The sequence below is a fragment of the Arachis ipaensis genome, chromosome B02, assembly GCF_000816755.2.
Source record: "Arachis ipaensis cultivar K30076 chromosome B02, Araip1.1, whole genome shotgun sequence".
Lineage (NCBI taxonomy): Eukaryota > Viridiplantae > Streptophyta > Magnoliopsida > Fabales > Fabaceae > Arachis > Arachis ipaensis.
Genome location: NC_029786.2, coordinates 40,292,037 through 40,312,918, shown reverse-complemented (window position 1 = coordinate 40,312,918; position 20,882 = coordinate 40,292,037).

The window sequence follows — 20,882 nt, the reverse complement described above, 5'->3', positions numbered from 1 at the left end:
AACTTTTACTTTTCTGTTTTGGATCTTGAATTGAGATTGAGGAGCTCCATTAATTCAAATTCTGAGAATCATCTTCTACTCTTCCTCTCAATTGATCTAAGGATTGGGTTTTAATCTTCTCTGCTGTTTCTAACTTTCATTTTCATCTGCAATTATTTTTCTACTTGATCAAAAGAGCAATTGAGATCTAGATCTGCTATCTAATCTCATTTCTCTTCTTCGATCTTCAATTTCTCTTTAGAATTTAATACTTGAGTTAAGTTTTCTTGCTGTTTGGTTCTTCAATCAATTTTACATTTTTGTTTGGCTGCTGAGCTGAATTTCTTCATCTCAGAGCTCTCTGATCTTCTTTAACTTGCAATTCCTTGTTCAATTCTAAATCCCAGCACCCAAATCCTTTTACTCTTCAAGAAATTTACATTTCTCAGTAATTTATATTCAGTCATTTAGTTTTCTTGCACTTTAAGCTTCGGCCATTTACATTTCTTGCAGTCTAAGTTTCAGTCATTTATATTACTTGCACTTTAAGTTTCAGCTTAATCTAAATTTTCTGCACTTTAGATTCTGTCAATTTCCCCTCTCCCTTTTATTTTCATGCAATTTAGCTTCTGCTATTTAAGTTTCATTCAAATCATCAACTGTTTGCTTAACTAAACTAACCACCTAACTAAAATTGCTCAATCCATCAATCCCTGTGGGATCGACCTCACTCATGTGAGTAATTACTACTTGATGTGACCTGGTACACTTGCCGGTGAGTTTTGTGTGGAATCGCATTTCGACCCATCAAGTTTTTGGTGCCATTGCCGGGGATTGATCTAGATTGACAATGATTAAGTAAGGTGGTGGTCTACATTAAGCAATTTTTCTTTGTTTTTCTTTGTTTTTAATAAGCACACTAACTGTTTGAGACTTTGTCTCTACTAATCCTTTGTCAAGGGGTAGTGGTGGTTGAAGGACCTTGATAACCATGTAATCCTTCGGTAACCTCATCACTAATTCGCCTCTCTCAGCATCAGAGAGGTTTCTTCCAGTAAATAGAGACTATTGCTCCACAACCTCAACAAAAGGAATATTGATTTGCATCTTTTCAGAACCTTCCAAGGATTATGAGCATTACTTATCCTTGGTCTCCCTTTGGGGTATCTGAGGGTGTGGTACTTCAGGCTTTCTTCCCATAAGAGGTATGTGCAACAATGTTCTCCCAGCCTCTTCTTGAGTCTTTTCTTCATTTAGTTCCTCAAAAGTATGTACCATATGAGGCTCAGCCTCCTTGGTACTAATGAGGGCTAGACACCCTTCTCTTGGATTCACTTCTGTGTCTCTGAGAAGAGTGTTAGGGTATCTCTGCAGTTTCTGAGGAAGGTTCCTCTGAATGACTGCATTGCACTCCTTAGTAAGAGCTACTATCTCTACTTCCCTCCAATCCCTCTTATTGTTCAGTATTTCCTTCATGAACTTAGCATACGAAGGCATTTGTTCAAGATCCTCTGCAAAAGGGATTTTTGATCTCCAGCTTCTTAAAAGCTTCAAAGAATTTAGCAAATTGCCTATCATTTTCTGCTTTCTGGAGTCTTTGAGGGTATGGTAACTTGGCCTTGTACTCCAGGGCCATGAGTGGTGCAGGATGAGTGTCCATAGTGCCTAAAGAAGGGTTACCAACTTGCTTAGGAGAGATGTTTCCAGCACTTACATGTGTCTGGTCTCCCTTGGGTTGGCATTCAATGCCTGGGCTGCCCCCTTCTGGGCGTTAGACGCCCAGGCCGCCATCCCTTTCTGGGCATTCAACACCAGGGATGGATATCCCTTATTGGCATTGAATGCCAATGACTTTCTTCTTTGGGCATTCAATGCCCTCAAAGACGTCTTGAACATCAGTCAGGTGTTCCTCTGTTAGCTTTTCTTTCTTGTTGTACTGAGGTTGAGTATTTAAGGATTTCCCACTCCTCAGTTGAATAGCCTGGCATTCCTCTGTTATTTCTTTAGATAACCGCTGCCTTGTTTGACTCAGCTGGACTTCTATATTCCTGTTAGAAGCCTGAATTTCTCGCAAAGCCTCTTGCAGTTCCAGTAGTTGCTGGGCAAGGGCGTGTAGCTGCTGAGTCAATGGTCCATCTGTTCTGGAGGGTTAGGTTCAATAGATATTGCCTTAACCTTTCCTTTCATAGAAGTCTCAGTAGATGAGTACAGTTGCTGATTAGTGGCAACTGTCTCAATAAGCTCGTGAGCCTCTTCAATGGTCTTTCTCATGTGTATGGAACCACCAGCAGAGTGGTCCAGAGACATTTTAGCCATGTCTGAAAGTCCATAGTAGAGATGTCTAACTGTACCCATTCAGAGAACATTTCAGTGGGACATCTTCTTAGCATCCTTCTATACCTCTCCTAGGCATCATAAAGAGATTCATTATCTCCTTGTTTGAAGCCTTGGATGTCCAGCCTCTGCTAGGTCATCTTTCTTGGAGGAAAGTATTGATTTAAAAACTTGTCTACTAACTGGTTCTAAGTTTTCAAACTAGCTTTGGGCTGGTTATCCAACCACCTCTTTGCTTGGTCCTTTACAGCAAAAGGAAAGAGTAGTAGTCTGTAGACATCTTGGTCTACTCCCTCATTGTGTACTGTGTCAGCAATCTTTAAGAAATCTGCCAGAAACTCAGTAGGGGTCCAGAATACTGGCAGATTTTCTGCACTAAGGTAATGAGTTGAGGGTTTAGTTCAAAGCTACTTACTCTGATGTGAGGTATGCTAATACTTCTTCCATAGAAGTCAGCAGCGGAGTTTGTATAAGACCCCAGAGTTCTTCTAAATTCTTCATTCTCATTCTGGTTCATGATGAAGAAAGGTAGAGGAAGAGAAAGAATATAAATTGTAATTAAAATATTTTTATTTTTATTTTATTTATTAATTAAATTCGAAAATAAAGGTTAATTAATTAAAAGGAATTGAAAATTAATTAATAAATTTCAAAAAAAAGAGAGAGAAATAGAAGAAAAAATTCGAAAATTAGAAGAGATAGGAATTAGTTAGGAAGTTTTGAAAAAGTCACTAATTAAGAAAATAATTGAAAATAAGATAAGATAGAAGATTAGAAAAGATTTGAATTTAAAAATAATTGAAAAAGTCAACAAGATAAGATAAGAAATAAGAATTGAAAAGATTTGAAAATGATTTAATTTTAAAATTTAAAAGAAGCTAAGATAGAAAGGATAAGATAAGTTAGGTAAGAAAGATAGGATAAGAAAGTTAAGAGAAGATAACTTTTAAAGTAAAAAGATTTGAAATTTAAATTTTAAATTTTGAATTTTGAATTTGAAACAAGATAAGATAAAGATTTGAAAAAGATTTGATTTTTGAAAAGGTTTGATTTTGAAATTTGAAATTTGAAATTTGAAATTTTGAATTTGAAATTGAATTTTAAAATTTGAATTTGAAATAAGATAAGATAAGATTTTTCAATTTTTTAAGAAAGATAAAAAGTTAAAATAAGATTTTGAAAAAGATATGATTTTTTGAAAAGATTTGATTTTGAAAAGATTTGAATTTTGAAATTTAAAACTAAGATAAGATAAGATAATAATTTTAAAATTAAAATCTGAATTTTTTTGTAATTTTTGAAATTTTAATTAAATAAAGATAGAAAAGATATTTTTATTTTTGAATTTAATGAAGAAAGAGAAAAACAACTAAAAGACACCAAACATAAAATTTTTAGATCTAAGAAGGCTAATTTTCGAAAATTGAGAAGAAAAATACAAAGAGACACCAAACTTAAAAATTTTAAGATTAAAATAAGAAGAAAAACAAGAACACTGTGAAGATTAAGAAGAACACCAAGCACAAAACTCAAAGAATTCAAAGAACACAAGAACATGCAAAGGACACCAAACTTAAAAATTGAAAACCAAACACACAATTTTTGAAAATTTAAAGAAAAACACAAGAAGACACCAAACTTAAAGATTGACACAAGAATCAAACAAAAGAAACTATTTTTAAAAATTTTTTGAAAGGAAGACTCGAAGAATTCGAAAATTTTACCAAGAACAAGAACTAAAGGCTCAAACAAAAGATAAAGATTAATAAAGAAAAGAAAATATTTTTGAAGAAATTTTGAAAAAGAAAACAAGAAATAGGTAAGACTCAAAGTAAGAAAAATCAAAAGATAATACATAGCCAAAAACAGAAAAGGTTTTGAAAGAAAACAAAATAAATTCGAACTTTAAGCAAGAACAAGAACAAAATCAAAAGACTCAAATAAAAAGATCATGATTAACAAAGAAAAGAAAATATTTTTGAAAGCTTTTTGAAAAGAAAATAAAAGACTCAAATAAAATAAAAATAAATCTGTAAAGAAAAAAAAATTTACCTAATCTAAGCAACAAGATAATCCGTTAATTGTCCAAACTCGAACAATCCCCGGCAACGGCGCCAAAAGCTTGGTGCACGAATCCCCACACTTCGTACAAATGTACCAGCAAGTGCACTGGGTCGTCCAAGTAATACTTGAGCGAGTCAAGTCGATCCCGTGAGGATTGTGGTTTGAAGCAAGCTATGGTTATCTTGCAGGACTTAGTCAGGCGGATAGAAGAATTAGTTTGATTTGGAAGATGGAATTATAAGGTTTGATTATAAGAATAAAAAGATGGTTAAGGCTTGGAGTTGCTTTATCCTTCTGAATTAACTCTGGTCTTACTATCATCTTCAATTGTGAATGATTTCTTCTATGGCAGGCTGTATATGATTGACGCTGGTTTGAGCAGCCGCCAATACTCCCCCAAATCTGAACCCCAGGGTTAGTGCGAATCCATTCTGATTGAGGGTATGATGAGCGGATAATTTATACGCTTTTTGGCATTGTTTTTACATAGTTTTTAGTTTGATTTAGTTAGTTTTTAGTATATTTTTATTAGTTTTTCAATAAAAATCATATTTCTGGACTTTACTATGAGTTTGTGTGTTTTTCTGTGATTTCAGGTAATTTCTGGCTGAAATTGAGGGACTTGAGAAAAAATCAGATTCAGAAGTTGAAGAAGGACTGCAGATGCTGTTGGATTCTGACCTCCCTGCACTCAAAGTGGATTTTCTGGAGCTACAGAACTCCAAATGGCACGCTCTAAATTGCGTTGGAAAGTAGACATCTAGGGCTTTCCAGCAATATATAATAGTCCATACTTTGCCCGAGTTTAGACGATGCAAACTGGCGATCAACGTCAGTTCTATGCTGCATTCTAGAGTTAAACGCCAGAAACAGGTTGCAAAGTGGAGTTAAACGCCAGAAACAGGTTACAAACTGGCGTTCAACTCCAAGAGAAGCCTCTACACGTGTAAAGCTCAATGTTCAGCCCAAGCACACACCAAGTGGGCCCCAGAAGTGGATTTCTGCAACATTTACTCATTTCTGTAAACCCTAGTAACTAGTCTGATATAAATAGGATCTTTTACTATTGTATTAGACATCTTTGATCAGTTTTATGCTATCTTAGACCTTTATGGGGGCTGGCCACTCGGCCATGCCTGGACCTTGTTCTTATGTATTTTCAACGGTAGAGTTTCTACACACCATAGATTAAGGTGTGGAGCTCTGCTGTTCCTCATGAATTAATACAAAGTACTATCGTTTTTCTATTCAATTCAAGCTTATTCCGAATCTAAGATATTCATTCGCACCTTAATATGAATGTGATGATCATGACAGTCATCATCATTCCCAACCTATGAACACGTGCCTGACAACCACTTCCGTTCTACCTTTGAATAAATGAGTATCTCTGGGATTCCTTAATCAGAATCTTCGTGGTATAAGTTAGAATCTATGGACAGCCATTCTTGAGATCCGAAAGCATCTCTATACGCTTATCTGAAACTCTCACCAATGAATTACATAAGTATCTCTATCTTTAATTTACATTTTATTTATATTTTAATTATCAATTCACCATAACCATTTGAATTCGTCTGACTGAGATTTACAAGGTGACCATAGCTTGCTTCAAGCCGACAATCTCCGTGGGATCGACCCTTACTCACGTAAGGTTTATTACTTAGACAACCCAGTGCACTTGCTGGTTAGTTGTGCGAAGTTGTGACAAAGAACTAAGATTATGAACGTGCGTATTGAGTTTTTAGTGCCGTTACCAAGGAATGGAACCGTCACGATTTCTGCGCACCAAGTTTTTGGCGCCGTTGCCGAGGATTGTTCGAGTTTGGACAATTGACGGTTCATCTTGTTGCTCAGATTAGGTAATTTTATTTTAATTTTAAGCTTTTTATTTCCTATTTTTGAAAAATACAAAAAAAAATATTTTTCTTCTTTTTTGTTCTTCCCAAAATAATTTTTGAAAAAAAATACAAAAAATTTAATAAAATCATAAAAACAAAAAAATTTGATGTTTCTTGTTTGAGTCTTGTGTCAAATTTTAAGTTTGGTGTCAGTTGCATGTTTTTAAAATTTGTGCATTTTTCGAAAACTCATGCATTTGTTCTTCATGATCTTCAAGTTGTTCTTGACAAGTCTTCTTGTTTGATCTTCATATTTTCTTGTTTTGTGTCTTTTCTTGTTTTTCATATGCATTCTTGAATTATTAGTATCTAGAGAATAAAATTTTTAAGTTTGGTGTCTTGCATGTTTTTTTTTCTTAAAAATTTTCAAAAATAAGTCTTGATGTTCATCTTGATCCTCAAAGTGTTCTTGGTGTTCATCTTGACATTCAAGGTGTTCTTGCATGCATTAGTTGTTTTGATTCATAATTCTTATGCTTTGTTTCAATTTAGTGTTTTTCTCTCTCATCATTAAAAATTCAAAAATAAAAAAAAAATATCTTTCCCTTTTTCTCTCATAAATTTTCGAAAATTTGAGTTGACTTTTTCAAAACTTTTTAAAATTTAGTTGTTTCTTATGAGTCAAATCAAATTTTCAATTTAAAAATTCTATCTTTTTCAAATCTTTTTCAAAAATCAAACCTTTTCCATTTTTCTTTTATGATTTTCGAAAATTTCAAATTGATTTTCAAAATCTTTTTCTTATTTTTATTTCATATTTTCGAAATTAGTGCTAACAATTAATGTGATTGATTCAAAATTTTTAAGTTTGTTACTTACCTAGTAAGAAAGGTTCAATCTTTAAACTCTAGAATCATATCTTTTTTTTTCTTCTTGTTAGTCAAGTAATCAAATTTGATTTCAAAAATCAAATCTTTTTAAATTTCTTTTTCAAATCTTTTTCAAAATAAATGTCAATCACATCTTTTTCAAAATCAATTTCAAAATCTTTTCCAACTTCTTTTCTAACTTCTTATCTTTTCAAAAATTGATTTTCAAATCTTTTTCAATTAACTACTTGACTTTTTGTTTGATTTTAAAAGTTTACTATTTCAATCATATCTTTTTCAAAACTACCTAACTAATTCTATCTCTAATTTTCGAAAATCCCTTCCCTCTTTTTCAAAATTCCTTTTTAAATTAACTAATTGTTTTAAATTTAATTTAATTTGATTCAATTTTCCTTTCTTAATTTCTGAACTTTAATTTTTATTTTTTATTTTAAATTTAATTTAAAAACAAAAATACTTTTATTTTAATTTGTTTAATTTTCGAATTTCTCTCATCTCTCATCCCTTTCTGTTTATTTATTCATCTACTAACACCCCTCTTTCACCCAAGAATTCGAACTCATTCCTCTCCCCTGTGTTTGGATTCTTATCTTTTCCTTCCTCCATTATTCTCTTCTTATACTTACATAAGGAATCTCTATACTGTGACATAGAGGATTCCATATTTTCTTTTTTGTTTTCTTCTTTTTCATATGAGCAGGAACAAGGATAAGAACATTCTTGTTGAAGCTGATCCTGAACCTAAAAGGACTCTGAAGAGGAAGCTAAGGGAAGCTAAAGCACAACTCTCTGGAGAAAATCTGACTGAAAATTTTGAAAAAGAAGGAGACATGGCCGAAAATAATAACAATGCAAGGAAGATGCTTGGTGACTTTACTGCACCTAATTCCAATTTACATGGGAGAAGCATCTCAATCCCTGCCATTGGAGCAAACAATTTTGAGCAGAAACCTCAATTAGTTTCTCTAATGCAACAGAATTGCAAGTTTTATGGACTTCCATCAGAAGATCCCTTTCAGTTCTTAACTGAATTCTTGCAGATCTGTGATACTGTTAAGACCAATGGGGTTGATCCCGAGGTCTACAGGATTATGCTGTTCCCATTTGCTGTAAGAGACAGAGCTAGAATATGGTTGGACTCTCAACCTAAAGACAGCTTGAACTCTTGGGATAAGCTGGTCACGGCTTTCTTAGCCAAGTTCTTTCCTCCTCAAAAGCTTAGAAAGCTTAGAGTGGATGTTCAAACCTTCAAACAGAAAGAAGGTGAATCCCTCTATGAAGCTTGGGAGAGATACAAGGAACTGACTAAAAAGTGTCCTTCTGACATGCTTTCAGAATGGACCATCCTGGATATATTCTATGATGGTCTATCTAAATTATCAAAGATGTCATTGGACCATTCTGCAGGTGGATCCATTCACCTAAAGAAAATGCCTGCAGAAGCTCAAGAACTCATTGACATGGTTGCAAATAACCAGTTCATGTACACTTCTGAAAGGAATCCTGTGAGTAATGGGACGCCTCAGAGGAAAGGAGTTCTTGAAATTGATACTCTGAATGCCATATTGGCTCAGAATAAAATATTGACTCAGCAAGTCAATATGATCTCTCAGAGTCTGAATGGATTGAAGGAATCATCCAACAGTACTAAAGAGGCATCTTCTGAAGAAGAAGCTTATGATCCTGAGAACCCTGCAATAGCAGAGGTGAATTACATGGGTGAACCCTATGGAAACACCTATAATCCCTCATGGAGAAATTATCCAAATTTCTCATGGAAGGATCAACAAAAGCCTCAACAAGGCTTTAATAATGGTGGAAGAAACAAGTTTAGCAATAGCAAACCTTTTCCATCATCCACTCAGCAACAGACAGAGAATTCTGGGCAGAACCCATCTAGCTTAGCAAATATAGTCTCTGATCTATCTAAGGCCACTGTGAGTTTCATGAATGAAACAAGGTCCTCCATTAGGAATTTGGAAGCACAAGTGGGCCAGCTGAGTAAAAGAGTCACTAAAATCCCTCCTAGTACTCTCCCAAGCAATACAGAAGAAAATCCAAAATGAGAGTGCAAGGCCATAGCCTTACATGGTGTGGCCGAACCCAAAGAGGAAGAGGAGGATGTGAATCCTAGTGAGGAAGACCTCCTGGGACGTTCAGTGACCAATAAGGAGTATCCCTTTGAGGAACCAAAGGAATCTGAGGCTCATCTAGAGACCATAGAGATTCTATTAAACCTCCTTCTGCCCTTCATGAGCTCTGATGAGTATTCTTCCTCTGAAGAGGATGAAGACATTACTGAAGAGTAAGTTGCTAAATACCTTGGTGCAATCATGAAGCTGAATGCCAAATTATTTGGTAATGAGACTTGGGAAGATAAACCTCCCTTGCTCACCAATGAACTAAATGCATTGGACAGGCAGAAATTGCCCCAAAAGAAATAGGATCCTGGCAAATTCTTAATACCCTATACTATAGGCACCATGACCTTTGAGAAGGCTCTGTGTGACTTGGGGTCAGGAATAAACTTAATGCCACTCTCTGTAATGGAGAAACTTGGGATCTTTGAGGTGCAAGCTACCAGAATCTCATTAGAGATGGCAGACAACTCAAGAAAACAGGCTTATGGACAAGTAGAGGACGTGTTAGTAAAGGTTGAAGGCCTTTACATCCCTGCTGATTTTATAATCCTAGACACTGAAAAGGAAGAGGATGAATCCATCATCCTTGGAAGACCCTTCCTAGCCACAGCAAGAGCTGTGATTGATGTGGACAAAGGAGAATTGGTCCTTCAACTGAATGAGGACAACCTTGTGTTTAAGACTCAAGGATCTCCTTCTGTAATCATGGAGAGGAAGTATGAAAAGCTTCTCTCACCGCAGAGTCAACCAAAGCCCCCACAGTCAAACTCTAAGTTTGGTGTTGGGAGGCCACAACCAAACTCTAAGTTTGGTGTTGAACCCCCACATTCAAACTCTAAGTTTGGGGTTGGGAGGTCCCAACAATGCTCTGAACATCTATGAGGCTCCATGAGAGCTCACTGTCAAGCTATTGACGTTAAAGAAGCGCTTATTGGGAGGCAACCCAATGTTATTTAATCATATCTATTTTATTTTATTTTTTTTGTTATTTTGTGTTTTATTAGGTTGATGATTATGTGAAGTCACAAAAACTACTGAAAAATCAAAAACAGAATGAAAAACAGCATTGAAAATAGCACACCCTAGAGGAGAGCAGTCTGGCATTTAAATGCCAGAAACATGCATCTGTCTGGCGTTTAATGCCAGAAACAGGCACCAAGCTGGCGTTTAACGCCAGAAACAAGCATCTGCCTGGCGTTAAACGCCAGAAACAGGCTACATTTGGGCGTTTAACACCAGAAACAAGCAGCAATCTGGCGTTAAACGCCAGGATTGCACAGCAAGGGCGTTTTACACGCCTAATTGGAGCAGGGATGTTAAGTCCTTGACCCCACTTGATCTGTGGACTCCACAGGATCCCCTCAGGATCTGTGGACCCCACAGGATCCCCACATCTTCTTCTCTCCTCTTCACACCTTTTCATAACTCTCTTCCCCAAATACCCTTCACCAATCACCTCAATCACTCTTTTCCATCACCTCTTCACCACTCACATCCATCCTCTCTTCCCTATAAACCCTACCTACCTTTAAAATTCAAACTAATTTCCCTCCCAAACACAACCCTAATGGTCGAACCCTACACCCCCCTCACTCCTATATAAACCCCTCACTCCTTCTACATTTTCACACAACACAACCCTCTCTTCTTCTCCTTGGCCGAATACATCTTCTCCCCCCATCTCCTCCATTTTCTTCTTCTTCTACTACTTTTTTTCTTCTTTTGCTCAGGGACGAGCAAACATTTTAAGTTTCGTGTGGTAAAAGCATAGCTTTTTGTTTTTCCATAACCATTTATGGCACCTAAGGCCAGAGAAACCTCTAGAAAGAGGAAAGGGAAGGCAATGGCTTCCACCTCTGAGTCATGGGAGATGGAGATATTCATCTCAAAGGTCCATCAAGACCACTTCTATGAAGTTGTGGCCAAGAAGAAAGTGATCCCTGAGGTTCCTTTCAAGCTCAAAAAGAATGAGTATCCAGAGATCCGACTTGAGATCCAAAGAAGAGGTTGGGAAGTTCTCACCAACCCCATTCAACAAGTCGGGATCCTAATAGTTTAAGAGTTCTATGCAAACGCATGGATCACTAGGAACCAGGATCAAAGTGTGAACCCGAATCCAAAGCATTGGCTTACCATGGTTCGGAGGAAATACTTAGATTTCAGTCCGGAAAATGTAAGGCTGGCGTTCAACTTGCCAATGATGGAAGAGAACGCACACCCCTACACAAGAAGGGTCAACTTTGATCAAAGGTTGAACCAAGTCCTTATAGACATATGTGAGGAAGGAGCTCAATGGAAAATTGACTCAAGAGGCAAGCCGGTTCAACTAAGTAGGCATGACCTCAAACCAGTGGCTAGAGGATGGCTAGAGTTCATTCAACGCTCAATCATTCCTACTAGTAACCGGTCTGAAGTTACTATAGACCGGGCCATCATGATCCATAGTATCATGATTGGAGAGGAGGTGGAAGTTCATGAGATTATACCTCAAGAACTTTACAAGGTGGCCGACAAGTCCTCCACTTGGGCAAGGTTAGCCTTTCCTCACCTCATATGCCACCTCTGCAATTCGGCTGGAATTGACATAGAGGGAGACATCCTCATTGAAGAGGACAAGCCCATCACTAAGAAAAGGATGGAGCAAATAAGAGATCATGGACCTCAACATGAGCATGAGGAAATTCCTCACCATGAAATCCCTGAGATGCCTCAGGGGATGCACTTTCCTCTACAAAAATATTGGGAGCAAATCAACACTTCCCTAGGAGAATTAAGCTCCAACATGGGACAACTAAGGATGGAGCACCAAGAGCATTCCATCATCCTCCATGAAATTAGAGAAGATCAAAGAGCTATGAGGGAGGAGCAACAAAGACAAGGAAGAGACATAGAGGAGCTCAAAAGCACCATTGGTTCTTCAAGAAGAGGAAGACGCCACCCTCACTAAGGTGGACTCATTCCTTAATCTCCTTGTCTATTTATTTTACTGTTTTTCGATTTTTGAGCTTTATGCTTTATTTATGTTTGTGTCTTTACTATATGATTACTAGTGTCTAAGTGTCTATGCCTTCAAGTTATGAATGTCCTATGAATCCATCACCTTTCTTAAATGAAAAATGCTTTAATTACAAAAGAACAAGAAGTACATGGTTTCGAATTCATCCTTGAAACTAGTTTAGTTATTTTGATGTGGTGAAAATACTTTTGTTTTCTGAATGAATGCTTGAACAGTGCATATGTCTTTTGAAATTATTGCTTATGAATGTTAAATATGTTGGCTCTTGAAAGAATGATGAAAAAGAAGACATGTTATCTGATAATCTGAAAAATCATAAAAATGATTCTTGAAGCAAGAAAAAGTAGTGAATATACAAAAGCTTGCGAAAAAAAAAAGAAAAATGCGAAAAAAAGGGGAAAAGAAAAAGCAAGCAGAAAAAGCCAAAAGCTCTTAAAACCAAAAGGCAAGAGCAAAAAGCCAATAGCCCTTAAAAACCAAAAGGCAAGGGTAATAAAAAGAATCCAAGGCTTTGAGCATCAGTGGATAGGAGGGCCTAAAGGAATAAAATCCTGGCCTAAGCGGCTAAACCAAGCTATCCCTAACCATGTGCTTGTGGCGTGAAGGTGTCAAGTGAAAACTTGAGACTGAGCGGTTAAAGTCAAGGTCCTAAGAAAAAAAAAGAGTGTGCTTAAGAATCCTGGAAACCTCTAATTGGGGACTTTAGCAAAGCTGAGTCACAATCTGAAAAGGTTCACCCAGTTATGTGTCTGTGGCATTTATGTATCCGGTGGTAATACTGGAAAACAAAGTGCTTAGGGCCACGGCCAAGAATCATAAAGTAGCTGTGTTCAAGAAACAACATACTGAACTAGGAGAATCAATAACACTATCTGAACTCTGAGTTCCTATAGATGCCAATCATTCTGAACTTCAATGGATAAAGTGAGATGACAAAACTATTCAAGAGGCAAAAATCTACAAGTCCCGCTCATCTGATTGGAGCTAAGTTTCATTGATATTTTAGAATTCATAGTATATTCTCTTCTTTTTATCCTATTTGATTTTCAGTTGCTTGGGGACAAGCAACAATTTAAGTTTGGTGTTGTGATGAGAGGATAATTTATACGCTTTTTGGCATTGTTTTTACATAGTTTTTAGTATAATTTAGTTAGTTTTTAGTATATTTTATTAATTTTTCAATAAAAATCACATTTCTGGACTTTACTATGAGTTTGTGTATTTTTCTGTGATTTCAGGTAATCTCTGGCTGAAATTGAGGGACTTGAGCAAAAATCAGATTCAGAGGTTGAAGAAGGACTGCAGATGCTGTTGGATTCTGACCTCCCTGCACTCAAAGTGGATTTTCTGGAGCTACAGAACTCTAAATGGCGCGCTCTCAATTGAGTTGGAAAGTAGACATCCAGGGCTTTCCAGAAATATATAATAGTCCATACTTTTCCCGAGTTTAGACGACGCAAACTGGCGTTCAACACCAGTTTCATGCTGCATTCTGGAGTTAAACACCAGAAACAGGTTGCAAAGTGGAGTTAAACGCCAGAAACAGGTTACAAACTGGCGTTCAACTCCAAGAGAAGCCTCTACACGTGTAAAGCTCAATGTTCAGCCCAAGCACACACCATGTGGGCCCCAGAAGTGGATTTCTGCAACATTTACTCATTTCTGTAAACCCTAGTAACTAGTCTGATATAAATAGGACCTTTTACTATTGTATTAGACATCTTTGATCAGTTTTATGCTATCTTAGACCTTTATGGGGGCTGGCCACTCGGCCATGCCTGGACCTTGTTCTTATGTATTTTCAACGGTAGAGTTTCTACACACCATAGATTAAGGTGTGGAGCTCTGCTGTTCCTCATGAATTAATACAAAGTACTATTGTTTTTCTATTCAATTCAAGCTTATTCCGATTCTAAGATATTCATTCGCACCTTAATATGAATGTGATGATCATGACAGTCATCATCATTCCCAACCTATGAATACGTGCCTGACAACCACTTCCGTTCTACCTTTGAATAAATGAGTATCTCTGGAATTCCTTAATCAGAATCTTCGTGGTATAAGTTAGAATCTATGGACAGCCATTCTTGAGATCCGAAAAGTCTAAACCTTGTCTGTGGTATTCCGAGTAGGATCTGGGAAGGGATGGCTGCGACGAGCTTCAAACTCGCGAGTGCTGGGCGTAGTGACAGACGCAAAAGGATCAATGGATCCTATTCCAGTATGATCGAGAACCGACAGATGATTAGCCATACAGTGACAGCACATTGGACCATTTTCACTGAGAGGACAGGATGTAGCCATTGACAACGGTGATGCCTAACATACAGCTTGCCATAGAAAGGAGTATGAATGATTGGATGAAGACAATAGGAAAGCAGAGGTTCAGGAGGAACGAACGCATCTCTATACGCTTATCTGAAACTCTCACCAATGAATTACATAAGTATCTCAATCTTTAATTTACGTTTTATTTATATTTTAATTATCAATTCACCATAACCATTTGAATTCGCCTGACTGAGATTTACAAGGTGACCATAGCTTGCTTCAAGCCGACAATCTCCGTGGGATCGACGCTTACTCACGTAAGGTTTATTACTTGGATGACCCAGTGCACTTGCTGGTTAGTTGTGCGAAGTTGTGACAAAGAACTAAGATTATGAACGTGCGTATTGAGTTTTCAGCGCCGTTACCAAGGAATGGAACCGTCACGATTTCTGCGCACCAGGGTGAAGCTCCTGCAGTCTATTCTCCTGAATGATCCTACTCAAAACACCACAGACAAGGTCGGATCTTCCGGATCAGAGAATGCTGCGCCTTTGGATTCTAGCCTCTACCATAGAGACCCTAATCTCCCTATACCTCGGCTGAACTGGTGTCTCGAGAAGTCCCCAACGAAGACGTGGATTAGCCGTCTGAGAGATGTATAATCAAGCTAGCAGTTCGATGCTTTCTAGTCACGCATTCACACGAACCCAAGAAGACACAGGTGGTTGTTAGGCACATGGTCTTAGTATGAAAAATGGAGCTGATTGTCATGGATCATCCCATTCATCAAGTTGAAGAACGAATATACATCTTAGAATTGAATCAAATGCGGATTAAAGAGAAACAGTAATACTTTTATTAATTCATAGAACTCAGCAGGGCTCCTCCCCTCAACCTAGGAGGTTTAGAAACTCATACTGATAGGAAACACAATAATAAACGAAAATATGGCATAAAGGTCTGTATGATTATGTAAAATATCCCTTAAATACTAAACTAATGACTAAGGATTACTAAGAAAGGGTAAAACAGTCTTTTGGTGCTAAAATCCACTTCTAGGGCCTACTTGGTGAGTGTTTAGGCTGAGCTTTGATGAGATCCACATGCTAGGAGGCATCTAGGACATTGAACGCTGGCTAGGGGGTCCTCTTTGGAAGTCTGGACGCTGGTCTCTTCCTTTGGGCACTGGACGCCTGGAATGGGGCAGGAGGATGGCGTTGGACACCAGTTTTGGGCCTTCTAATCTGAAGCAAAGTATAGACTATCATACATTACTGGAAAGCTCTGGAAATTATCTTTCCATATCCGTTAATAACACTCCATTTGGACTTTTGTAGCTCCATAAAAGCTCTTCTGAGTGCAAAGAGGTCAGATTTGGACAGCATTTGCAGTGCTTTCTCTGTCTTTGAATCAAACTTTTGCTAACTTTTATTCCAGCTCCTCAATTTCAGCCAAAAAATATATGAAATTGCATAAAAACATAAACTCAAAGTAGAATCCAAAAAATGTGATTTTAACACTAAAACCTATGAAAAATTAATAGAAATTAAACAAAACATGTTAAAAACTATATGAAAATGATGCGAAAAAGCGTATAAAATATCTCCTCATCAAAAAGTATAGACTATTATATAAGGTTGGAAAGATTTGAAAGTTGGCTTTCTAACGCCATAGAGACCGAGTCAATTGGATATCTGCAGCTCAAGTTATGCTCATTGTAATACAAGGAGGTCAGGGTTGATAGCATCTACTATCCTTTCTTCGTTGTTGCAAAAAACTCTGCCAAATTCGCCTGAAATTCACCTGAAATCATAAAAACACCACAAAAAACTCAAAGTAGCATCCAAAGAGGATTTTTACACTAAAATATAAAAAAAACTTAATAAAATCTAACTAAAAACAACTAGAAAATGCTAGGAAAAAGGGTATAAGATGCTCACTCATCACAACACCAAACTTAAACTGTTGCTTATCCTCAAGCAACCAAAATAATATAAGACCAAGATAATGCTTAAGACTTTGAGTTTGTCAATGAAGCTCAGGTCTAGTTACTTAATAGGGCTTATGACACTCTATTTCTGAATAGCTTTGGCATCTCACCATCCTTTGAAGCTCAGAAATATCAGCATCTCTTGGAATTAGAACTCGGATGATGTTATAGATTCTCTTCTTTAGGATCTAATTGATTCTTGAACACAACTTTTTCTTTTTCTTGGTGCATTGCACCTTTGAGTCTAGCCATTACTCTAAGTGTTTTGTTTTCAAGCTTAACTTGATACATAAACACCACAAACACTTAACTGGGGAACCTTTTGGTTCGAATTTTTCCTTGATTTTTCTCCCAGACAGTGGTGCTCAGAGCCTTAGGCATACTTTGTAATAGCATTGGGTCACAACTTTAAGTGTTCAGTCTCAAGTTTTACTTGACACTTTTACACCACAAGCATATGGTTAGGAAAAACCACTCTTTTGAGCCTTTAGATCAGTTTTGACCCTCCTAACTATTGATGCTCAAAGCCTTAGACCTTTTTTCTTTTGATTTTTCTTTTTATTTCAATTCTTTTTGTTGTTTCTTTTGCTTCAAGAATCAATCTTTCTCTTATTTCAGAGCATCAATAATACTTCTCTAAGTTCTTGTTCCTCAAAAACTAATATACTCAACTCCAATATCAAATATGCACCAGTTAATTCATATTCAGGAATAAAGATAGTGCCACCACATCTATGTAACTAGAACAACTCATAATATATAACTCAAATCTCATGCATTTTACTACTTTCTTTTCAAAAGATTTTTCTTTTAAGCTTAGTGGACAATATGTGAGACATCTTCTAACCATAAAAATTTTGAAAATAAACTACTAAAGCAAAGAAATCCTAAGAGTGATCATGCAAGCCTAGAAAGAAAAATAGAAAATAGAATGAAATACTGAAAAATAGAAAGAAAGGGAGAATGAAACTCAACCACCTCAGTGCTGGTGGCTGCTCAGACTGTGCTCTTCTATGAAGATGATTCACCTTCCTTTGGTGCCATTGATGATAATATAAACCTAGAGCTTACTCTGAAACACCAAACTTAAAAATTTTACTTGTCTCCAAGCAAAGAAAGCTTGGTCCCTTTTTGGCGTTAAACACCAGGACTGTTTGCCTCCTTTCTGGCGTTAAACGCCCAGACTGGCGTTTAGCGCCAGAGCCTTCCTGCTCCGGGGTACTCTGTTTTCTATTCTAAGTTATTCTATCCATGTTCTAAGAACTGTGTATGATCACAAACAATATTAAACCTAGGAAAAATTTGAAGATCAATGAGAAATAAAATGAAATCAAACTAAAATAAAACTGAAATAAACTAAAGGATGCTTATGGTTGGGTTGCCTCCCAACAAATACTTCTTTACCATCATTAGCATGATGGATAGCTCCTTTACGGAGGGTTATAGGGGCTCATATCTTCACCCCTTATTGTGAACTTCCTCCCTGTGCTCTCATGAATTAGTTCAACATGCACTAAAGACATGATTCTGTTCACCATGTGTGGTATGACTGGACTTCTTATTCCTCCATCCCTTGAGTAATTTCTTCTTGGGGCCTCCTTCTTCAATGGTGGGTGGTGAATGCCCAACACCAAACTTAGGTTTGATGTCAGGGGGATCTATGTGGCTTTCCACTTAATGAGAAGGCTTGAGCACTGAGATCTGCATGCTAGTTCCGCTGTTGTCTGAGAGAGGTTGAGGTTTAAAAATTTTGAACAGAAAATAGTCCTCATGCATCCTCAGGCATAACTCTCCTCTCTCTACATCAATCAAGACTCTCCCAGTGGCTAGGAATGGCCTTCCTAGGATGATGCAGTCATTCTTCTTCTCTCCCTATCAAGTATCACGAAATCTGCAGGGAGGTAAAGGTATTCAACCTTTACTAGAACGTTCTCCACCAATCCATATGCCCGCTTTAGGGACTTGTTTGCCATCTCCAGTGAGATCCTTGTGGGTTGCGCCTCTTGGATCTCCAGCTTCTTCATCACAGAGAGAGGCATCAGATTTATGCTTGATCCAAGGTCGCATAGTGCCTTCTCAAATATGATGGTCCCTATAGTATAGGGAATTAGAAAGCTTCCGGGATCTGGCGATTTCTGAGGTAGCTTCTTTTACACTAGTGCACTACACTCCTTGGTCAGCACCACAATTTCATCTTCCCTCAGGGCCTTCTTCTTAGAGAATACGCTTTTCATATAGTCTATATAGGGGGCATTGGTGCACGAAATTGTGATCATCAATGGCGCCATCATCATGGTACGCACAATTGTAATCTCAACTCTTTATCATAACTCCGCACAACTAACCAGCAAGTGCACTGGGTCGTCCAAGTAATAAACCTTACGTGAGTAAGGGTCGATCCTACAGAGATTGTCGGCTTGAAGCAAGCTATGGTCACCTTGTAAATCTCAGTCAGCTCAGAATACCACAGACAAGGTTTAGACGTTCTGGATCTCAGGAATGGCCGCCAATAATTCTATCCTATACCACGAAGGTTCCAATCTTATATTAGAAATCCAAGAGATACGCATTCAAGCCATTGCTAGTAGAACAGAGGTGGTTGTCAGGCACATGTTCATAGGTGAGAATGATGATGAGTGTCACGGATCATCACATCCATCAAGTTGAAGAACGAATGAATATCTTGGAGAAGAAATAGACTTGAGTTGAATAGAAAAACAATAGTACTTTGTATTAATTCTTGAAGAACAGCAGAGCTCCACACCTTAATCTATGGTGTGTAAAAACTCCACCGTTGAAAATACATAAGAACAAGGTCTAGGCATGGCCGTGAGGCCAGCCCCCAGACGTGAAAAGGTCTATCCAAGTATGAGTAAAAGATAGATAGTATGAAAATACAATGGCAAAAGGTCCTATTTATAGAGAACTAGTAGCCTAAGGTTTACAAAAATCAGTAATTAATGCATAAATCTTCTTCCGGGCCCACTTGGTGTGTGCTTGGGCTGAGCATTGAAGCTTCCATGTGTAGAGACTTTTCTTGGAGTTAAACGCCAGCTTTTGTGCCAGTTTGGGTGTTTAACTCCAGCTTTTGTGCCAGTTTTGGAGTTAAACGCCAGAATTCATGAGCTAACTTGGAACGCCTATTTGGGCCATCAAATCTCGAGCAAAGTATGAACTATTATTTATTGCTGAAAAGCCCAAGATGTCTACTTTCCAACGCAATTGAGAGCGCGCCAATTGGGCTTCTATAGCTCCAGAAAATCCACTTTGAGTGCAAGGAGGTCAGAATTCAACAGCATCTGCAGTCCTTTTTCAGCCTCTGAATCAGATTTTTGCTCAGGTCCCTCAGCTTTGCTAGAGTCCCCAATTAGAGGTGTCCAGGGTTCTTAAGCACAATCTTCTTTTTGCTTTGGACCTCGACTTTAACCGCTCAGTCTCAAGTTTTCACTTGACACCTTCACGCCACAAGCACATGGTTAGGGACAGCTTGGTTTAGCCGCTTAGGCCAGGATTTTATTCCTGTGGGCCCTCCTATCCACTGATGCTCAAGGCCTTGGATCCTTTTTATCACCCTTGCCTTTTGGTTTAAAGGGGTATTGGCTTTTTCTGCTTGCTTTTCTTTTTTTCTTTTCTTTTTCTTTTCTTTTTTTTTCCACAAGCTTTTCACTGCTTTTTCTTGCTTCAAGAATCAATTTTATGATCTTTCAGATCATTAGATAACATTTCTCCTTTTCCCATCATTCTTTCAAGAGCCAACAATTTTAACATTCATAAACAATCAAATTCAAAAATATGCACTGTTCAAGCATTCATTCAGAAAAACAATAGTATTGCCACCACATCAAGATAATTAAACTGTTTCAAAATTTGAAATTCATGCACTTCTTTTTCTTTTTCAATTAAAAACATTTTTCATTTAAGAAAGGTGATGGATTCATTTTCATAGCTTTATGGCATAGACACTTAGACACTAATGATCATGTAATAAAGACACAAACATAAATAAACATAAAGCACAATTTTCGAAAAAAAGGAAAATAAAGAATAAGGAAATTAAAGAACGGGTCCACCTTAGTGATGGCAACTTGTTCTTCCTCTTGAAGATCTTATGGAGTGCTTGAGCTCCTCAATGTCTCTTCCTTGCCTTTGTTGCTCCTCTCTCATGGTTCTTTGGTCTTCTCTAATTTTATGGAGGAGGATGGAATGCACTTGGTGTTCCACCCTTAGTTGTCCCATGTTGGAACTTAATTCTCCTAGGGAGGTGTTGATTTGCTCCCAATAGTTTTGTGGAGGAAAATGCATCCCTTGAGGCATCTCAGGGATTTCATGATGAGGAATTTCCTCATGCTCTTG